The sequence below is a fragment of the Panthera pardus genome, unplaced genomic scaffold, assembly GCF_024362965.1.
Source record: "Panthera pardus isolate Hobbes unplaced genomic scaffold, ASM2436296v1 HiC_scaffold_24, whole genome shotgun sequence".
Taxonomy (NCBI): Eukaryota; Metazoa; Chordata; class Mammalia; order Carnivora; family Felidae; genus Panthera; species Panthera pardus.
In genome coordinates, this window is record NW_026526810.1 from 35,929,908 (window position 1) to 35,953,579 (window position 23,672).

Below are 23,672 nucleotides of genomic sequence, written 5' to 3' on the forward strand. Positions count from 1 at the left end.
AGGAGATCATGACCTCAGCCAAAATCAAGAGTTGGACACTTAACAATTGAGCCACTCAGGTGCCGCAAATAACCTTTCTGAACCTTATCTTGGCAATTTCAGAAGAGGTATGATGATCTATACAAGAGAGGATTTGTGGTGATGACAAAAAATGAGTAAAAACTCCTGGTACATATAAGCCCTTCAGAAAAGGAACTCGTACTTCTGTCATCACTGTTCAGAGCCTCACTTTACCCTCCAAAGCAGTGAAAAGGAATCTAGGATGGACATTTGATCACTAGATAAATGAGAGCAAGTATCCAAATTCTAGTTCTTAAAGCAAAATGGAAGCAGAAGGTGAGGGTGTGCAGGATCCTGTGTTAGAAGAACAAGTGACTCTCAGATCCTCTGCATCCCAGGTTGTAAAGGACTGCGAAACCAGAGGCCATGACACCTATCAAATGCCTAGCCCTGTGTTCACAGGTGTGCCCCAAGAGTAATAAATGCTCACAGGTGTGCCCCAAGAATATCCATCATCGTTCTCCTTAGGGAAACCCTACTACAAGCTGAATGAAACAAATGAGAAATTTTACTAGTATAAACTTTTCAGAGTGGTCTATTTCAAATCAGCTTTGTTTCACTATGAATTGGCTCAGGTAATTCCCATCTCTAGAGGCTGATAAGACATTTAAGCAATGTCAACAACAACATCAATAATAAAATTAACAATGGTATTAGGTACATCTTAAAACATCCCTTCAAAAAGAAGGTAGAATGCTGAAGGTCCCCACCAGCTTAATTGTTTGCTCTTGCGATTAATTGGGTAATTTATAAAATTTATTATTCCCTTCTGGCCAGAGCCTTTCTATAGAGGAATGTAATAGATGTAATTTGGGTTTTAAAACCAGAAAGGGGGATCAAGCCAAAATCTCATAAAAGACTCTCTAAATCTTAGAAGGATCCCTATTCAGCCTTGAGCTAGGTTAGGTCATCCCGGGGATATGTGTTCCTGTATTAGCAGGAGATCAGGGGGAGAAAATAACCGTGGAAGCAGAGGCTGACCTTCCTAAGGGCCACCCTGAGTAAGAAGCATGAATATTGCTTTTCAGACTCATAGGGAATGCTATGCTAGGAGCTTATATCTCTTCCACTTCACAGCCGAGAGGGGAGCAGGCTGGAGGGGCAGTCCATCTGTCCCCTGTGCTCTGCACACTTGGAGGCATTTTTTTCCAAAAGTAGAAAAATTCTAAGCCCATCAACAATCAGGACATCTGCCAGTGTTCTGGGGCAATGGGACAGGCCATCCAGGAAATCCAAGTGATCTTTTTAAGGAGTATTTCAGATATTTCTGATGATTTAGGGGTAAGCCAGGCAGGGCTGAATTTGGCACCCTTTTATGGTGTCCCACAGCTCATGAACATGTCCTAAGCTGCCTGGTACCATGAGCTTTCGGAACTTCCCCACAGTGGGGACCTCCTCTCATGTCTCATTGTCAATAGGTCAGGCGCTCTCCCAATTGCTCTCCTGTCTGCTGTTGCTATCATTGGATATTATGTCTGGGAAGGGCACAAGGAAGGCCCCTCATCTTCTGGAGAGATGCGTGAGTTGCCCTCCAGGCAGGCCAACTTGCATGAAATTTTTACTCGTCAATAATGATCAGTAATAATTAACTTTTAAGTTAAACTAGGCAGAGGAACAGGCAAGGTCTGCCCTACTAGATCTCTAGCCTCTTCAGGTTATGGCCGTGTCTTATTTGACATTGGGAGGTTCTGGTGCCTAGTACAGTGCCTGGTACTTAGTAGGCACTCAATATTTGCTGACAGAGAGAGTCCTGTTTAGGCGAAGGATTAAGTGGAAGCCCATCTTGTTTGAAACCCACCTGACTTTATTGCCAAAAATAGACTTATTTTTCTGCTTCCTGTTGTATCAATTGAAAGTCCATAAATAAACAGGGTGCCTGGGCATGCCCTCTAGGGATGGTTAGTGGCCCAGGAGCACCCACACGCCCTTCGCTTTTTACAGTTATGAGTCTTTTCAACGTTTAATGGTACCAACGTGTGTGTGTGACAGCTTCTGGAATTGCAGATATAATTCAGAGATTCATTAACTTGGGCTGGATACTGCACCAGATGCTGTTGGATGACGAAGTTGAACAAAGAGAATCTTTGTTCCTGAGTTGCTTCACAGTCCAGAATGAGAGGCAGTCACTTAAGTGAGTATAGGACAGTGCAATAAAAGACCCAGTAGAGGGATTTCAGAGTGCCCCAGGAGTGCAGAAAAGAGATTGGCAGAGGACAGAGAGAGCTTTTAAAAGAGGTGAAATGTGAGCCGGCTCCTCAAAACTGACTAGCACTTGGCTAGAAATATAGAAATGAGGGAGTGTCATTGCAGGCCCCAGGACCAAGATTTGCCAGTTAAGTTCCCAGGAACACTCAAGGCTGCAGTGGTTTAGAGAGCAGTAAAACGTGCTTACTGTAGGATTTGGAAAGCAGCAGCCATGGATAGGGCAAGGAGGTGGGTTTGGGCCACATCAGGGTGCCTGATATGCAGGGTTACAACATTTCGGTTCTTACCCCATTCATTCATTCTTTCATTCATTCACTCATTCATTCATTCATCTACCCATTCACCCAACAAATATTTGTTGAGGGTATATCGTGTGCCAGGCACAGTGCTAAATGTTGAGGCTTCATGTGAGCAAAACACACTAAGACCTTATCCTCATGACACTGACATTCTAGTGGAGGCACAGACAGCAGGGAGGTGAACACACAAAGGAAGAAGGTAATAGCAGACTGGGGTAAGTGCTTTGAAGGAACTAAAGAGGGTTATGGAAAAGAAACAATTGGTGATTTCTTTAGATATGATCTTTTTAGGGGGCAGGGTGTCATTTAAACTATCTCCTAAGGCAGTCATTCAGCCAGGATAGATTGAGAAGGAGTAATTAGCGTGAGCAGCATTTAGGAGGCTGGTGTAGTCAATTGGGAAAGGCTCAGAGATGGGGGAAGAATAAGTGATAATTTAGCATGAGATTGTATAAGCCACAATGCACAAGGTAAAGGAGAAGATGCACCTTGGCTGACCCTCAATGTTATGAGATGGCAATGCCTTTTTTTTTTTTTTTTAACAGCTATAGAGGGCAGTTGAACATGGAGCTCAGGTGAGGGAAGGGAGTTTGAGAGTCCACAGCACATAAGTCCTAACAGAAGCCCTTCAGGTGGGACCACACCTTGCATCCCACTGATAAGGTATCTTCCTCTTGTCTCCTCTGTGCTGATGGCAACTTCGTGTTACCAACAGTAATAGCAATGCTTTTTCTTCATGAAGCCATAGCCCCCAGCCCCTTGGACAATGGTGGGCAGATTAAAATGGATTCTTTAGCCCTCGTTGCTCCTAGTTTGCTTGAGTTTCTAGGCAGGTGTGGCTACTGAAACAATCCAATACAGGTCTGCACAGCATTGTGTATGTAAGAACGAGTGTAATATGAGGGGATTACAAAGCTTCAGAGCCCACAGGAAGTTCTTCCCTGGGAACACTGGTTTGAATGTTTTTATTTGCACTTCCTTAAACGTAATCCACTTGTGGAGACTGGGACCCTCACAGAATATTTGAGCTAGAGGAGCCTGGAGGGGTCATGTGGTCCAACTTCCTGCTTTAGTACTGAGAAAGATCAGCATTGGCACCATCTAAAAGATGTTGTGTGTTAGACTGAGGTCTAAAGAGTTCGTGTGATGCTTTCTGCATTGGGCAGCTAATACCTTGACTGCATATACTAGAAAACTGACTGCTGGCCCAGTGTTCTTTCCATGATGCCATGCCTGAAGTTGGGGGAGGCTTTTGGTGGAGGGATGGAACCCAGGCGGGGATAAGACTCACTGTAGACATCACCATGCTTCCTGAAGTGGGCTTAGAGTCCTAGACTGCCACAGTTTGCAGAGGTATTTGAAATCATCTGAAACAGCTCCTCAAGTGGTACACATAGGAATCCTGAGGTCCAGAGACAGGGATGACTTTCCCAAGTCACCTAACGAACAACCAAGGACTTGGACACAGATAGGCTTTCTCCATGCTTGTGGTTCTGCACGCAGGCTGCACAGCAGAATGACTGGAGCTGTGAGAAAGTCCCCAGTGCTTGGTCCTCACTCCAGAGGTTCTGATATGGTTGGTCTCAGGTAGAACCTAGTCATAGTTTGTCTTTTTAAAAATTGTTACCAACTGATTGTAATGTGTAACCAGGGTTGAGAACCACTGTCTATTCCAGTGACTATCTCAAGATTCACAGCCCACTCACTGAGAAAATATTGACAGAGATTGCAGCAGTCTTAAATTTGTGGAGTGTACCCCATATGTCAAGATGCTTCCCACAATTGCAGACCCAATTGGTTTCCTAGCTGGTTTCGGGGGGGGGGGGGCTGGGACAATTTCCAAAGGCCATCAACAATAGTAAATGCAGGCATCTGGGGGTTAGGAGAAAGAACTGAGTATGGATACCAAGGAAAGTACTAAAACCATGAATTTCTTATTAAAGAAAAACCACCAAGTCCTCATCTTCCCTCAAGCGTTGAATAGCCTCGTTTCCTCTACTTTTAAAATAAGGTTCATGAACCCCATCCTTCCTTCTCTCCTCCTTCCTCCCTCCCTTGTAGACCTTTTAGGAGACACAAACAGGACAGTGACTCCCTCATGCATTTTGAATTTTATTCAGGAAGCACAGATGACTTAACCCATGTCTGCCAGTACTCTTCACCTCTCCTCCACCTGCTTACAACCAGCATATTCTTTGGTGTACCTTATCAGCTTAGGGCTCTGAATTTGAGCCCCTGGCAAATGTTAATTGTCTATAGTTCCTAGGGGCATCTCTCCACAGCCCTGTAAAGCCTACCCCCCCCCCCCGCCCCCGCCCTGCCCAGGGTCTCCTTGCCGTCACTTCATGCTATGCCAGTGTCAGTTTAGAATCTTTCTGTTCCCTAATAGTATGATCCCTTCCCTTTCTGCCACAGGGTCTTTGCACATATTATCCCTCAGCCTGATAAGCACTCAAGTACAGATCTAATTTGTCATTTATTTGCATGATTATTATTTGTTCCATATATGTCTGTCCCCATTAAATGGCAGGATTTTTCAGAAAAGGTAATACAACTACTTTTGTCTATGAATGTATTTCTGACACATAGCACAGTGCCTGGCACATTGTGTAGATGGTTAATAAATATTTAATGAATAGATGACTGAATAAATGGATAAAGGAGTCATGACTTGTTTGGGGGATTTAACAGAATAGTACATGAAAGCATTTTATAAATATAAAATTACTGTTGTGATGGGGCTGCTTTGTTAAGATGCCTGTTCTTTGTTGAGATGACACTATAGACAAATACCGACAAGGACCAAGTGTTAGATGTGTTATGGAAAAAAAGATTCTAATCACCAGAAGGTTATCACTTCTATCTGGGCCTGTTCCCTCATTGTTGATGCCCATGTAGACTTACTTGGCCCATGTATTCTCCCATGTTATGTCCATGTAGACTCTGCTTCCCTTTTGGAAGAATTAGATATCAGACATGGGTGATTTCCGTCCTCTTCAGCTGTGGGATCTTCTCACTTGGTTTGTTGAGATGGTTTCAGAAGGGAATTTAAAATTTTTGAGTGCCATCAAGTGCCAGGAGTTCTTTATATTGCCATTTAGTTCATCTTTACAGCGATTCTGAAGGCAGACATTACCCAACCTTATAAAAAATGAAGAGAGATTAAGTAATTCGTTCAAAGTCTCACAGTTAATAAGTGGGAGATGTGGAAGGCAAACCAGAGTATGTCTGTCTACAAGGTCCTTGATCTTTCCATCGCATGCACTGGCTCTCCAATAAAACCCAAGTGGCCAGGGCCCATGCGGACCTTGGGAAAGGAAAGCCAACTCTTGGGCTATTCACAGATAGGAAATCTGAACTACAGAGAAGTGCAAGTGATTTTCTCTCAAAGTAATAGCAAAAGATTATGGTACATTTGGGGTCTTGAACCCAGATCTTAACTATACCAGCCTAATGATATTTAAATTATGCTTGTCTGACATAAAAATATATTGTAACTTGCTAAAAAATGTACCGCCTGCTGGTAAGTGCTGCCAGTTGCTTCCATTTTAGTCTTTTTCCTCATCTTGTTCTACTTCATGTTACTCTAAAAGATGCTGCAGAGTCCCATTAAGCATTTTTTGACATCTGTTACTTTAAAAAATCATACTTTTTAAATTGTTTTATTAACTATTTTTATTGAAAAAGTAATACACACATGGTGGAAAAATCCAAATGATACAATAGGGCGTATGGGAAAATGAAAGTCTCTCCCTTGGTTCTAGATCCCCTCCCACTATTACCACTTTCTTGGGCATCTTTCTGGAAATACTCTACATAGATGCAAATTATACTTATATATAAATATTATGTATATAAATAAATATGTGTGTATATATAGAGAGAGACAGAGAGGGAGACAGGGTCCTACAAGCACATGCACACGGTAATGCATACCTCTTCTAATGGCCAAAAATAATTCTGTGTTTTGCAGAAGTGATAATGTGTATCATCAAACATTTCTCTCTAATACTACCCAAATTCTTATTTCAAACTCTTAATTGCCTTTTATTTATTTATCTGGTTGGAATTCATTATTGGAGGTAGAAGGAACTTGGCAGCCCCAAGACATTTGGCAAGAAACCCTTGCTTTTCTTATCATAGTAATTAAAATCCTGTTCCAAAATGAAATGAATCTGGTGGTTCAAATGAGTAGATGTTTATTAGGCTAATAGAAGTGACTTGATGTGGCACAAGCAGCACGGAAAGCTGGGAATCAGGATCCTGGCTATTCCACTAGCGGTGTGGTCCTTTGATAAGTCACCACATGTTGTTTGAGGTTCAGTTTCACTACCAGTATGTACAGAAAGCTGGGCTAAGTATTTTGGTAAGTCCCTTCCTCCTCTGCTACTCGATGGCTCTGTGAATTCTGGGTAAGAAAGTACCAGGCTAGAAATAGAGAACCTGGCATTTGCCACATCACAGTCATCAATTCTGTTGATTAGATAATTCCAGTTCTTTTCGGTACATGGTAGGATTCCCCCCCCCCCCCACCTCCTTTGATGTTAGTCACAGCCATGTGACTTGCTGGTGGCCCATGAAATGTCAGTAGACATGACATGTTTCACTCCCAGGCATAAGCTTTAAGAACCAGTGCATGATTCTCTGTATTCTCTTTTTCTGGCTCACTCACTATTCATGGACTCAGGAGAGGGAGCCCCCTTCAGTCTGGGACACCTCGTGAGGACATTGTAGAACAGAGCATAAGTGAAAACACAATAGACCTATAATGTAAACAAGAAAGAAACCTGTGTTGTGTTAAGCCGATGAGACCTGGGGACTGTTTGTTGTTGACACTTAGCTTAGCTTGACCAGTATATCATGTGAATGCTACATGTGTTTCTGAAAAGTCAGAAACTTCAAAGCAATGAGAGAAACCTCCCAGTATGCATGTCGCTCATTTTGCATGTAGGAAGGACTTTGCACTGATCTTTCTGGCCATTTTTAATGCCTGGTAGAATCAGTAGTTGTCTATCTCCCTCTCTATCACCTTTCTTCTTTTTTTATTCATCTCTGTTCCCTTTTAATCTGTTTCCTCAACTTTTGACCTGTTTCCTTATTTTATATTCCGTCTTCTGAGAGCTTGCTCTCTCTTCTCCCATTCCCTCCTGTGCCTCTCCGTTCCCTACAAAGTCTTTTCTTGACACTTATCCCCTGACAATTGCTTCCCTGGGTCTGCCTTTCAGCTTCATAAAGCCCCATGTGGTTCCCACCTCCAGTTTTTTTCATGCATCTTCCTTCTTTATTTTGGGTCCTATCTAGTCTGTTTTGTCTGAATTCTCTGATCAAATGGACAAACACCTTGTCAAATACCTTTTGGGCCATCCTCATCCTCCATCTGCCCCTGGGACGCTAGATGACACCTTCTTTCTTCTTTGGTAACTTGGTTTCAGTGACTCTTTCATTTGAGAGGGCTTTTCCAAATTATGGACATTCACTTTTATTTCAATTGAGCTAACATTTCCTGAATCTCTACAATGAACGAGTCACTGTGGTGTTAGTAAGAAACCTAAAGGCTGTCTGACACTCAGGGATAGGGCTGAGGAAGAATACAGCATGTGAGGGCTAGAAATATTTCTGGAAAAGGACAAATGAGACCCTTGAGAGTTGTGCCAGTATAGATCCAGCACCCTTTTGTATTTACCGGGCAATTATCAGGTGTCAAGTCAAAGGACACCCAGAGCTAAGCAAGCGCATACCTGAATCAGAGTTGTGGTCAGGAGCCATGCACAGAAACTTACAGAAGCACATGAAGTACAGGAAATGGGATCTTGAATAGGCACTGAGGGGATCGTGTAACCAAATTCTGATGGTCAGTGTTCTGCCAACATGGAGATCCCATTAAAGAGCCACGGGGGCTCTCCAAGGCCCTGTCTTGAAGGTGCCACCTGACAAATGATATTTCTTACCAATGGGGTGGGGCAGGAGTGGGGGAGGTGATCATACAAGCAACTCCTCTTAATTCAAAGTGGACTGAGATATTTGCCACTAGTGGCTAGGAACAATTTGTCACGGCAGTAGAGCGAGGGAAGCTTTCCTTCCAACCTGGACAGCCATAGGATAATTAAGTAAAGAAGGCCTTGCAGAGGAGATCTGAGCTGGCCTCATCCACAAAAATCCCTGTGACACTGGTTATGGTGTGGTGTTATGGAGAGAGGCTACATGAGGTGGAGGGTCAGGTATATGGAGGCTGACTCAGGTTTGCAGAATTCCATCAGCTCCAGAATAGGAGAGGTATGAGGCAGAAAGGCAAAGAATGGCTCCCGTAGTTTCTCCGTTTGAACCCTGATTTCTTTTTCCTTTGAGATTCAACTTGTCCCAGATGGGGCCTTAAGTATGACTCTTTTGAAGCAGACTGTAATTCTGAACTGAAGGGAGTTGTTTTGCAAAGTGGCTAAGAGTGTGTGTTCTGGAGTCACATGACCTGCATTCAGTCTTGGCTTACCATTTGCTAACCAGGTGAATCCAGGCAAGCCATCTTATGCATCTAATCCTCTATTGTTTTTGTTGTTTTATCTACAAAATGAAAATGATGACAGTATTGTAGTGAAGATTCAATGAAATTATGCTTAGTATAGGCTTGGCATATGGGAAGTGTTTGATATATTATTTCTTACTCTAACTAAATGTATTGGTCATCTGTGTTTAGTTGAGAGGATAGAAACCCCTCTAGATATTTCAAACTGAAAAAGACTTAAAGAGTTCGGCTTTCAAAAATTTTGGAAGGACTGGATGCATAAATTAAAGCAAAGGACAGCCACCAGTTTTCAGCTTTGCCACCAGGGCTGTGAATCTGAGAATCCAAAGTTACTGCTTCCTCCCAGGGGTCAAGAAACTGCAGAAAACCACCATGGGCAATGGTCACAGCTGGTCCTGCAACCCCTGACAATCAGGAGAACATGGAAGCCACTGATAACATGTGGCCGAAGCCATATGTTCACCAGCACTGCCAGAGGAAAAATGACTTCTTCTCTTCCAACACTCATTTAAGTGCATCTCACAGGCAGAACCTAAACCATAGCAGGAACCTTGCTGACACAGGAGTCTAGGAAATGCAGCTTGCAGCCATCATTCCCTGGTACTGGGAGAGTACAAAAGAGGCTCGGAGCGATGCAAGTAACAACAAGTAATGCCCGGCATGCAGAGGATGTGCCTGCATCTGGAATTCTGACAATGGGCTGAAGGCTCCATTCTGTTTCCTTTCCATGCTCCATAGTTGACACCTCTGGAGAACTGTGGCTATCTGCCTTTGAGCCTCTCAGTCTGAGCCTGCCATCATCATTCGGCATCCTTACCTGACAGCTCTTGTGTCTCTGGCTGAACCCAGGGAATGTCCCAGGTCATACTCAGTGCCCCTGCCTGCCACAAGTGAGGTCAGTATCTTCTTTGTGATCATGCCAAATGCATTCACAGTGTTTTGGATCCAACTACACAAACTTTGGACTGGAAGGGAGACAGTTTTAGCTCTCAGAAAGCTTCAGCAACATATGATTCTCCTCCGCAAAGTGCCTCCCATATGTCCCAGCAGATTTTTCACACTTTCTTTCCTTTGAAGCAGTTTTAAGTTGACCAAGAGTTAGGGGCATGCCCTTCCTGCTCTAGCTAGGCCACCCATTGGCCGCGGGACCCCAGGCAAGTTACTTCATCTTTCTGGGCCTAGGTTGTCTTTTGCACGAAAGAGCAGTGTTAAGTTAGATGTTCTTTGGGCTCTCTTCCAGGCACGATATGTTATGATTGGAGGCTACAGAGTGCAGTGGTTAGAACACAGACCAGCACATAGACGGTGCTATAGAAGCCCTGGATATTACCATTATTGTCTCTGCATCTCTGCTTGGTCTGTTCCTGCCCTGCACGCCCAATGCCCATTCTCCCACCTTGGTAAGGACTCTTGGGTCAGAGACCATAAGAGGAACACCTCACCTTGTGCCCACCTTGTCACCACGGACACAGCTCAGGCACTGCTCATAAGCACATGTGACTCTTTGCCGAGATGGGACACCGATGAGAGGCCGGGCAAATCCATGTTAGGACAGAGACACGTCATGGCTCATTTTCGCCTTTGAGGCCCTCTTTGTTTGGAAGACGGTTGTTATCTAAAGGCAGCTAAATTTAGCCATATTTTGTCAGCTAGAATGTATGCTCCTGAAGAGAAGCCTCGCAAATCTCAGCCATGTCACACTTTATTAGTCATGCGAGCACTTAAAAGCGTGCTTAGAGGAACCAGCTTCCTGGGATTGGTAGTAGCAGTGCTGAGAAATGCTGTGCTGACTCTTTCAGGATTTACCCCAAGAAGCAGGATGGAGGGGAAAGCATGAAATCTCCTAAACAATAAGTGGGGTTTTTTTCTTTCTTGCAAGATTGACAAATGGGATATTCAAACGAGGAGAAAATGTACAAAGTGGGATAGATAGTGTTCATGCGGCCTTTTTCTTAGACACACCATCCAAATTCTGCCCTCCCACCTCGGTTTGCATTTAGAAATACAGTTTTGTTGCTGGCATTTGGTTAACTATTTAAGGTGCAGACAGGGAGAGAAGGTAGCCTTCGTGGAGCACCCACAGTGGGGGGGGGGGGTACTTCATGCTTATCGTTTCCTCTAGTTCTCAAAACAGTATGATAAGGAGAGTAGTGTGACCCTCATTTTACAAAAGAAAAAAATCCCAAACTTCAAGAGAGATGAATAACAAGGGTCAGGGTGTGGTTTCAGTTTGCTTAACTCCTAAGATTCTCTTCTTTCCACAACCACGGTCAAGGTTAAGTACACCGAGATTCAACTTAAGCATGATGTTGAGATTTAAACACCCCTGTTTTTATATTGGCTTCCTATTTCATTCTTTGTCGTTCCTATTGAGTTCTTTGTCAGTCCTGTGCAGTTTCACTCTGCAAGGCTCAAGGGTCAGGATGTACATTCGAGCAAAAGCTACAGATCTCCAGATACCAGGCACCCTCCACCAGGCTGGGCCCAGGTTCCTCTGGCAATCACTAAACAAAATCTCCTGTCTGCAGAAAGAGACCTGTGTCTGCTCTTCCACAGGACCCACAAAATGAAAAGGCAAACCCCTCTGCTATCAAGGGGGAAAGGAACTCTCCACTGCTTTTATTCATCTATGATTCTGTGGCAGGTTGACAATTTAAACTCTCTCCTAACAAACCCTTCCTGTAAAATTTCCGGAGTTTCTAAATAAAGATAAATGCTTAATTCAATATGACAAGATGCCTCCAAGCATCCTGCAAAGAGTAATCGTTTCGGTGTCCCGACCCCGCCGCATTTCCTCTTTCCTGGGAATTAAAGGCCCAGTAAAAACACCGATCTGGATTGTCTGAGATCTTTTCTCTCCTCTTGAAGACCATAATGGGATTCATGACCCTCTGTGAACTGGCTCTCCGAATGTTAGTGATGGAAGGGGCCTTGGAGATGAGAAAATAAAGTCAATAGACATGAAGTGATCCATGCAAGATTGGACTGCTAGTTAGTGACAGAACCTGGGGTAGACCTTGGTCTTCTGACTTGAAGATCAATAGATAACAGCCCTGTAGCATTGAAGAAGGAAGCCTCTACTCTTGATGCCACCTCTTAGTAAGCTATATGACCTTAGGAAACTCTTAACGGGCCTGAGTCTCACTTTCTTGATCCAAAACAGGATGAAGGGTTGTAGAGGCGATTAGTGATAATGACATATCCAGGTAAGCACTGTTGTGCAGTGAGTGTTCACTAAATGGTAGCTAGAATTATTAAGTGGTAAAAACAGTAAACATTACAGAAATTCAAGGAAGGACAAGAGCAACGTCCTGGAGTGCTAAGGAAGGATTGCTCAGAGAAGGGCATTGAGTTAGGCCTTGCAGGCCTGATAATATTTGGATGGGAGTTAGAACGGGTACAGCATTGTTGATGGGGCAACGAAATGAATACACATCTGATCCAATTTAAGAACAATGAGCAAATAGGTTTGACTGGAGCACTAGCTTCAGGAGAGTGAGTTACTGGAGATCAAACCGCCAAAGCCAGATTGAGAAGAATTTGAACACCATGCTAGGAAGTTAGAGATGTAGGCAGTCGGGAACCTCTGAAGGTTTTTGACCAGAAGAATTGCTGAACTCCATAAATCAGTCAGGTAATGGCACGGAAGGTGAACTGAAATAGGGAGCAGCTGGAGGTTGGAAGAATTGTGGAAAGGTTCTTGTAGCAAGCCAGCAGGAGAGGAAGAAAGCAAAGGAAAGTTGTGGCATCTGAAATGAATAGGAAAAGATGAGTGTGAAGGATATTTTAAAGGAAAAGTTGGCAGGAAGAATCAATACTATTGTAGGAAAGAGAATTTAATTAGCTTTGTAAAGTGGAGAGAGAATATTCATGGCTTGTTGGGTTGAGTACTATATTTTAAAGCAAAGGTGTCCCAATCCACAAATCTAAGAGAAAAAGAACATGATAAATGATTAAGCTACATTGACTAAAAGACTTTAAGAAATGATAAAATGAACTCAAATGAAGATGAAATGTTCCGGATCTGCAAGTCTTGGCTCAAATAAAAACCCTTAGGGTTAACTTTCAATACACATTTTGGTGATTCTTCAATGTCTTTTCACTAATGGCACATCTCGTTGCTGAAAAATGATGGTTGCATATTAAAATCAGTAGCAAATACAGCCTTCCTTCTACCTTCCCTTATTTCTATAGGTTCACCACATCAGTTGGAGTCTTCCTTAAACGGCATATATTTTTTAAGTTAATAGTAATACTCAAGGCCACTGTTCTCCAGCAGTGTTTGGCAGGGGCTGAATCCCTGAGGTGTCTCCTGAGGAAAGAACTTGGTCAAATATGGCCTGAAAAGGTCATGTATCCGTCACAGGTCAGTCAGAAGATAGAAACCTACCAGTTATTTGAACGTAAGGAAGTGAATATGAAGATAGATATAAAATTGTTAACTAAGTAACTGAAAAGGCAGAACAAAAACATCAAGTTAACACAAAGGTAGCAACTAACTGTAGGAAGCAGTGATCACCCCTAGGGCTTGTATTATTAAATATACCAGCTGGTGTTGATAGGCCTGGTTCTATTAAATGCTAGAAACTTACAGGAGGAGCACCAAGTTGCTAAAACTTAGTCCTCTGAGGAGGGCGATACTGTTTGTCAGGTGCTAGACTCTCACCTCAAAGGAGGAAGAGCTCCCACGGGTCTGGGATCCAGACCTCGGAGGAGTAGTGCTAGCCGGCTGGTGCTGGCATCTCCTTTGCAATGTGGCTGGTTCTGCAAGTGTTGGAAAAAGAACAAACTGGATTCAGCTGCTGCCTCGAAAAGTGCTTGCTGCTGCCAACTCAGAGTGCTGCTAGGATGATGCTTACAGCAGTAAAACAGACAGGAAACCAACAGGAAACTCCTCCGCCATCCTCCCTCTCTCTCCTCAGCGCCCCCTAGTGGCAGAGCATATCGGAGGCCAGATGGCAAAACAGATCAAGGTCTGCAGAGTACCTGCATTGCAAAGGGAGCAAAAAGGATGGGTTTATAGCTGAGACACAATAACTTGATAACTGGCACATACGGCTCTGAGCAGTTCCAGGGAAATCAAGGTATCTTTGTGTAAGTGAGAATTCCTCAAACTCTGACCGTCTTTGCATTCCCCTCCCTCTTCCCCATTACAATGAAAAATGTAAACGCAAATGGGCCGGATCTATATCTATTGGCATAGAAAGATGCCCATTACCAATCACTTTTATATGAAAAACAGATTATATGCTTATGCAAAAATAGAGAAAAAGGCTGAAAGCTGTATATCACACTGTTCACAGTGGTTATTTTCTGCCAGGGAGGGTATTCATGGGATTTCTTTCACTTTCTACCACACTTCCATAGTGTTTGAGTTTTAACATGATTAGCTATTATTTCATAATCAGAGAAAACAATACCACTTTTTGGGTAAAAAAAAAAAAAAAAAAAAGGAAACCGCCTAGAAAAGGCAGTCTTTACGATGCTATCAGTATTCCTGTTAAGATGTAGCACTAAAATGAATGTACTATTTTTGATGAGAAGGTAAAAGGTAAGCAACATTTCCTGAACACCTACTGCATGCCAAGCTCTTGGGAACGTGGCATCGTTATCCCATCTAATTTTATCATCCGTTCTGTTATTCCTGTTTTCCACATGAGAAGCAAGGCTCCGAAGTATATGTAATTTCCCTAATACCTAATAAAGAGAAGAAGGTACTACATACCTACTGCATTGTACCACTTCATTAATAGTTGAGATGTTTATTTCTCTTTTGTTTAGTATAATTTACTGTCAAGTTAGCTAACATACAGTGTCTACAGTGTGATCTTGGCTTCAGGGGTGGATTCCTGTGATTCATAGCTTACATACAACACCCAGTTCTCACCCAACAAGTGCCCACCTCAGTGCCCATCACCCATTTTCCCCTCTCCCCCGCCCAGATGTATATTTTTTATATTTAATTTGCCCTTTCTCCCTGATATTTTTTTTAATATCCAAGGACTTATATCTTAATTTTCTAACATAGCCTAATCCTTTTGAGGGATGTTATGGGCTGAAATCTGTCCCCCTCACAGTTCATATGTAATTTAAGGACTAACTGCCATCCCCCACCCCAGGACTTTAGGATGTGACAGTATTTGGAGATAGGGCATTTAACAGGGTGATTTAAGTGAGGCTGTTAGGGTGGTCCCTAATCCAGTCTGACTGGTATCATTATAAGGAGAGGAAATTTGGATACACAAAGAGAAAGCAGGGGTGCATGCACATAGACTGAGGGGAGACTCTGTGAAGACACAATGAGAAGGCAGCCATGTGCAAGCCAAAGAGAGGCCTCAGAAGAAACCAAACCAGCCAACATCCTGATCTTGGACTGCTAGCTCCAGGGTTGTGAGAAAATAAATTTCTGTTGTTTAAGCACTGAGTCTGTGGTGTAGTGTTATGGGGGCCCTGGAAGACAAATAGGAATTGGTTTATAGTTGTTTAATTTAGCTACTAGTACTTCACATATAGCACATCCTTTGTAAACATTTGATTATTTATCACTTTGATCTTCTTCCTTTCATTCATTTATTCAGTAAATCTTATTTGAGCAGTTCCCTGTGCCGTGCACTGTTTAGACCCTGGCGGTAAACTGTGGACAAGCCAAGAAAAAATTCTGCCATCATGAAAATTAGATTCTACTAGGGGAGAAAACAAATAAGATATGTAAGTAAATAACACTATGTTAGCAGTAAATAAATACAGCATATAATATGGTAAATAGTGACAAAAGTTAAGGAAAGGGAAAAAGCAAAGCTAGGGAGAAAACATGGAATGGGAGAGGGGGTGTCCGGGGAAGATGTCATGAAGTAGATGACATTGGAATAAAGACCTTGCTTGCTGTTAGCTCAGATACTCTCCAAATCAGAGGGTAGTCTTAAGTGGCTTTCCAAGGTCATTTTCCACTTCTGAGTCTCCTAAAAGTCAGTAGACATGAACTTCCTGTACCCTTCCAAATCCAAACCTGCATTGCAATAAGTCATTAAGCAGCTGAAACATACACACAGGTCAATCACAGGTCTGTTTCTCCCTACAGGAAACTGATTACTCCCAGAGCAGCTTTTCTGGTTCAGAAACCCTCCCCACTCCCCACTCCCCACTCCCCACGCTCTCCCTTCAAATCTTTACTGTGGCAATCATTCAAAAAAAAAAAAAAAAAAACCGAAGAGGGGCGCCTGAGTGGCTCAGTCTGTTAAGTGTCCAACTTTGGCTCAGGTCACCATCTCGCAGTCTGTGAGTTCGAGCCAGCGTCGGGCTCTGTGCTGACAGGTCGAAGCTTGGAGCCTGTTTCGGATTCTCTGCCTCCCTCTCTCTCTTCCCCTCCCTGCTTGCACTCAGTCTCTGTCCATCAAAAATGAATAAACGTTAAAAAATAAAATAAAGAAAAAAAAGGAAAAAGATAGAAAATGCCTAAAAGTACTCGGATTCAGTCAAAAATGGAGATGGCTTTTAGCCTGTTTGCATTCCTACTAGAAAAGACCCAGGGCATTTTCTGTTTGCTCACACAGCTTCATATTTAAACAGCAACAGAAAACAGGGAAGGGTAGGAGTTGGAGAAGAACCGAGAGACTGAATCATTTCCAGGATTTACTGATTTGCTGGCTGACCTCGACTAAATCTCCTTAACCTCTCTTTCTTGAAACCATCGTTTCACACAATAGCAGGGATAAAGAAATTTGCGGTTTTGATGTTGTTATCAAATGTTTAGAGCTTGTGGTTAGAAGAGACAAAAGCAGGCTGCTGTATTTGCATAGCATTTCCATTCCCCTTCTCTGGGCTCTGGTTGCTGTTGTAATCAACACTGGGACAGGCACTTCCTCTCCCCAGCCCAGACCCTGGGAGGAGACAGGCTGCCTGTGACCTCCTGGTTCCCTGGCTCTTGAGAACAGCCATTGTTCAAACCTGGTGGCTGTGAGCAAACACTTCAGGCTGTGGCCGCCCTGACCTGCAGCATCTCCACAATTTCAGCCTCATTATGCCTATCTGTACCTGCAGGGCAATGTCAGTGTCAAGAAAGAAGCCTGGTACACAGGGAGAACTAAATGATTTTCACAGACTCCACTGAGCCACCCTGGTTACCTGGGAATAAAGAGCATGGACAGGGCAGGCAGCCACCCAGTGAGGACCTTCCCTTATGATTTATTTCCCGGTTCTGGCCCTGCAACTGGTGGAAGCAAATCTCCCGTGTTCCATCTCTGCAAATGTGAGGTACCAGCCACCATGAGGAACTCTTTCCTGGGCTTCTCAGACAAGTAAAGGCAGCACAAGGTGAAGAGGCTCTTGGTAATTGAGGCCTGGAGGCTACTAGCAGCATCCTGGATTCGGCCCATTCCCAGGACCTCATCCACCCATGCCAGATCCCCTTAGGATTCCCCCAAATGACAGATGGCGCTCCCGGATGGCCAATCGGCACAGATGTGATCCCAGCCTTTAGATAAACAATAGCCCTTACTGGCATAGACAGTAACCTAAATTTGTCCAATTATAAGTCCAGCAAATGACACAGTCTTGGACAGACAACTGTTTGGAGGCCCCCATGGTCAATTTAAGGACAGAGGCACAGCATGGAGTAGATGGGGTAATGTATGGGTAAAGTCTGAGTTCTGGTCCCAGCTTCTTCACCAAAGAGCTGAGTGACCTTGGCCGAGTCACCTTCCTCCTCGGGGTCTCAGTGTCCTCATCCTTATTGATTGTAGCTACAGGTCTTTCCCACCCATAATCTGTGTCGTGCACAGGTCAGTTTTAGTACCTGCCCATTGAGATCTTATGAAAGCTCTTTGAACCTTGTTCCACTTGTAGTGAGACTCATGTGTCCCAGTATCTGGGGCTTGAGGATAGGAAGAGGAGAACACTCATGGCTTTTCCCTTACCTCTGCCTCTGAGCTCTTGTTTCAGGTGAATTCCTTTAGTGTATAGCTTACATATATCAATCCACCTCTGGCCTGTGATGATCTCTATATAGCCCTCTACTTTTTCATTGATAGAAAATATCAGCAAACAATCCCACAGACAAGGCACAGGCCTCTGTGTGGGATCCAAACCTAAAACATTTAAGAGAATGAGGGAAACCATAAACACCTGACCTTAGATACCCTGGCACTTGAAAGTCCATCCCTGCTAACCTGGGCTCCACGCTCTGGCCAGATGGGAGCAGCCAGTTTCTCCTTCCTCACTACCTCTTTGCTTCCACTGCCTGTTAATTTCCTGTTCTGCCCTTGTCTTCCAGTTCTGCTTGTTCCTTCTGGACCTTGTTCTGGGAGCTTTATGGTTTCACTCCCAAATGGCCCAATAATGTACTTTCCTCAGTGTAGTTATTAGTTCCTTTCCAAGAGGAATTCCCATGCTAACTGTTGTGTTAACACATACACACATCCAGTCCCTCGAGATTTGTAAATCCTCAGCATTTCAACCTAATAAGAGTTGGTTGAGCACCTACTGTGCTTGGTACACGGACTGCTCCCTGGGGTCTGAAAACGATGCATCCAAATGGGCACCTACTCAGGTGGGAAAACAAGATGAAAACACAGAATACTGTTTATAATTAACTGGCAAAATGTATGCTGGGAGAGGTTAGGAAAAGGTTGGACGAACGATACGGGAGGAATCCTCACAGATGATAAATCTTGAGAGGGGCTTCAGCAAATGGGCTGCCTGCACCTGGTATATTCTCCTGGAGAAGTCTGTCATTTTCAAAGTGTAAGAAGCAGAGCCATCACCCTCTGAGACGTGGAGCCATATTCTATTCAAACACATACCTCATTAAGAAGTTGAGCTCGAGCTCATACGTGACTTCTCCAATACAGAGATGATACTGATCCCCAGCTGGTTTTCCTCTGTCCTCCCACTTTGTGAACATTTACTGTAAACCAGGCACACTTCTAGGCTCTAATCTTTACCCTCATGGAGCTATATTCTGGATTGCTCTGTGTTGGAAGGTGAGTTGGTGGTTATATACTGGTCTGCCACTGGAAACAGGCACTTGGAGTCTGGTTGTCTGCCCGGCTGGTTACATCAGTGGCGTACATCTGTGAGAATAGGACTGGGGCACAGGATAGTCCATGAGTGCAGACACCAAGAAAAATAAAGGCCCAGGGCCTCCTCAGCAGCAAGTATGTATTCTTTCATACATTCTTTCACTGGCCCTTTATAGAGCACTGTTTGTGACAGGGGATAGAAATGGGAGTAAAACCATTCCTTCTCATTATGGAATAACCAGTCTTTTAAATCCTGTATGATGACTACTGTGATATAATTGGGTTCTGAGAACTCCAGGAGCACAAAGTAAGAAGAAACCAACCTTCTAGGTCTAAGGGTCATCAGGGAAGTCTTCACAGAGGAGGTGACCTTTAGAAAAGGAGTACCAACTCTCTAAGCAGAAATAAGGTATATGAAGTCTACAGAAGCTTAAACGTGTTAAAGCATCTTCCAGAAATAGAAGTTCAAAATAGCTGTCATAAAATTATTGAGGTGGAGCAGATGGGAAGGGAGGGCAGGTCCATGAGACATCAATAGACAGCAGGGTCTTTCATTAAACCGTATTTGGCTTCCATCGCATAGCAGCTTCCATCGCATAGCAGCTTCCATCGCATAGCATACTTACTATGAGAGTTTCTAAACCCATGGAATCCAACGTTCTCCCTGTCTCTTGGATAGCTCTAGTACTGGGGTGAAGGGAAACTGAATTACCAGAGGCTGGTAAACAGTGACATAGACAGGAAAAGGCTATAGCCGCCATCCAAGCAAGATAGGGTGAAGGACTGTACTAACTGATCGTGGTGGAAGAAATTAGAGTTGGCCTAGCCCCAGTCCAACTGTTGGCTTTGTAAAATAAAAATGTATTAGTTAGGGGTGCATATGAAGGCATTTTCCTATGTGTTAAAAATTGAGGCCCACAATTAAAAAGAAACATTTATTCCTAGAATTCTCTTTGAAGGTGACCTGTAAGAACTTGGGATAGTGGTTGCTAGGGAGTTGCAAGCTGGTCTGTGAGCCCCTCTGCTCTCACGGAGATTGCCTGAAGATGTATCTAGTTGCTGAATAGAACGTGCCTCTTTTGCTGTCTCTCCTTAATATGATGAAGTCCCCAAGCACAAGGGGGAAAGTGGGCCATTCGGCACAGAAGTGATTATAAAAATTGACTTTTCTGTTGATTGTAGATTCTCTGACATGCCTTCCACCCCATGGTGTGAGAGAAGAAAAAGTGTGACAGGTCTCACCCTGAAGGCAAAGGCACAGCACTTGCTAGGAACTTCTGCCAACCTGGCAATCTGGTGCTACAGCCAAAGGTGTCCTCCAGAAACATGGAGCCGAAGGACATCGTGGCTGGCCCTTTCCTTTCGCCTCTGAAAGCTGCTATTCGGTACTTAGTTCTCTCTTCACTCCTCTGAATATTTCCCTGAATATATATACTTAGGTGTGAAACTCTTTTGCAAGAGAGTCTAAATTTTGCAGCTGGATTTTGGGAGGCCATAGAGAAGGAATCCAATAAACTCCCTCCTTCAAGCTAACAAATGCCAATTAAACAACTATGCTTGCACCTGGCATGGCAGAAATTGCTTTAAAATCCTCAGCCTGTAGGTGTAATTGCCAGATCATATATAGAAATGTGGGATTTGGGAGTCGTTTTGGGTGATAGTGAAATGGTCCATTTATTGCCCTTTTCTTGGCTAGAATGTTCCTTGAATGAGTTGTTTTCTATTTATTGGCTTCAGCTATATAATGCCAAACATCTGATCAATGGAGCCAAAATTTCAGCCCATTGTTTGCTGAACAATATGAAAATGAAATAATAGGAAAATCACAGGGGGAGGAGGTAGCGTTAGTACAGGGGAAGGATGAGCGGGGGTGATCTGTGTACAACATTCCAAACATTTAGATTGGATCAAGTTTTCACTTAATTGAAAAGATCTTTCTCAATGATGTGTTAGGGACACAAGTCCTGAGTGTCAGAGTGACTCTTAAGTCTGGTTTCCTGAAAATTCAGTGTTGCCCTCCCTTTTTCTGGGTCAAGCAGTTATTTTTGGTCTTTCATCTTGGGATTTCTATTTGGAATGTCATGCTGATAGTGGTGTGCCCAGTCCAAAATGTGTTCAGTGAAAAGTCAGGAAACAAAGATGTGGTTTCCTCCTAGTCACATTTCAAGGGGAAGGGTGAATGGCTGTTAGTTCTCCAAGACCCCCTACTTTCTGGAGGTTTATGGTAAATAACCAAGGCCTTAGGCGAGTGATGTAAAGGAAACCGAGATTGACTTCAGGTGTTTCCCACCATGCACCATCTGATCTGCATTATCTTTCTGTCTTTTGTCTTCTTCCAAACAATAGGTCTTTCAAGGCCAAGTTGTTTTGTTTCTTTACTGTGATAATACTTAATTGAGCCCTTAGCATGTACCAGATGCTGTTGCACATTCATTATCTTACCCAACCCTACAACAAGGTAGGTACTATTATCATTATTCCTATATCGTAGGTATGAAAACTGAAGTTCAGAAAGACCAAAGACTCTCACGAACACACAGCTCCCTTAAGTTGAAGCACAATTGGAAAGCTAAGTGTAGCTGCTCCAGAATCCTTTTGCCTAATCATTGAACTAAGTGGCCTCCCAATTGAAGATCCATCTGCCCCCTAAAGCCCTTTGTAACGACCCTTTGCAGAGTGAAGTCTCCGTCCTCTGGATTTCTTTTTAAGTTACTCTCTGTGGCACCTACCTGGAAACTTTCTGTTGTCAAATAAGTATTATTTAATTTCAACAGTTTTTCTTGTTATCTCATTGCTATTTAATTCTTGTGTTTGACTTGTGAATTTTCTTCTAAAATATATTTGAAGATTTTATTTTTACGTAATCTCTACACCCAACATGGGGCTCAAACTTACAGCCCTGAAATCAAGTGTTACATGCTCTACCCACGGACCCAGCCAGGCGCCCCTTCTAAAATATATTGTAAATTACGATAAAGTGCAGGCCGTGTCTTCAGTCTCTTTACACTCATCATAGCCCTCCAAATTGCAGGAGGACTTGGAGGTGACACACAGATGGCAGGCTTCCCTTGTTAGCCGCAGCAGCCGGTCATTTGCCACTGTGAAACCGTGCAGTTACATTGAAGCTACACTCATATGGAAGCTAGCTCCAACAGGAATGGGTGCTCTGAAATGTCACGGTTCTGCTTGGAAATGTAGAACTCTGAGCTATGGGTGAGATTTACCCACTTGTTAGTAATAGCTGGAACACTGGCCGAGTTTGGAAGGCTACAGGCATTTTTCTGACTTGAATCTTGGCATTTTAGTAAGACCTCCCTCCCTGAGGTGTTAAGTGGGGGCCTGAGAAGTGGGTAGGCAGCCAGTGTACAAGTGTATAAGACTTCTTTTCTGGAGATTACACAGAAAATGCAAGCAAAACTTGCAAAGTGGTTTCTATGTTCTTGGAGTTGTCATTTTTGTCACTTTATTTGGCTGTGAAGCTGATTTTCACACAGCCCTGGTGGTTGTTAAAGTAAACACAAGTATAGTATTAATATCCCCTGCATATATTTAGGTAAAATTGACATCCAGTTGAAGTCAGGAACTGGTTTGCTTACTCATGGTTCTTGGAAACTGTACACATACTGATTTAATACTTATGTTCCCCACATATACTTCCTGACTAACAGTATCTTCTCCTCAACTTTTACAAAATTTTACAAATTTAAGCACACAAAATATGCTTAAAATATCAAGTGAGTATTCTGCAGCCACTATACTTTGAGAATCTGCCAGGCCTACACTCAGAACATGATTCTGAAATATTTAGCTTTGAAGCTTTGGGAATGTGGCAATTCATTCATTCCTTTGGATTCATTGGTTATTGACTACTATGAAGTAGACATACACTTCTTGGATTAGTCGCGCCTATTTTGCAAGAATCCCCATTGGACAATTGAATTGACCTTGGCTCTTTATCAGCTCCAGCATATTTTAGAGATGAGATGATGCCTCAGCCAACATGATATTCAGAAGTAATTGGTGTAGGAATGAGCCTAGAATTGGTCTAGGAGTGAGCCTAAGAAAAGGCTCACTCCGGTATGGGACTGTTGTTGGCCCCCAAGTTTGATTTCCTCAACTGTGACTAACTGTATTTTATTTTCATCTGTAGTGATGAGCTAATGACAGTTTTGTGGTGTATCTCTGTCTGTATCACCACACCCCCACCCCCGCACCCCTGGACAGCCCAGCTCCCTGTAGTTGACTAGAGTGCATTACGTGTTTGGTTCAAAGCTATATAAACCTAGTCCTTGACTTCAGGGGGTTTACAATCTATTTGGGAGAGAATAACTAAAGACCAAATCATGTACATTGACTAAAAATTCGATGTAAAGTCAAACTGTCAAAATCCTACAGTAACTGGGGTGCCTGGGTGGCTCAGTTGGTTAGGTGTCTGACTCTTGGTTTCAGCTCAGGTCATGATCTCACAGTTTTGTGAGTTTGAACCCCACATCAGACTCTGTGCTAGTGGTGCAGAGCCTGCTTGGGATTCTCTTTGTCCCTCTCTCTCTGCCCCTTCCCCACCCATGCTGTTTC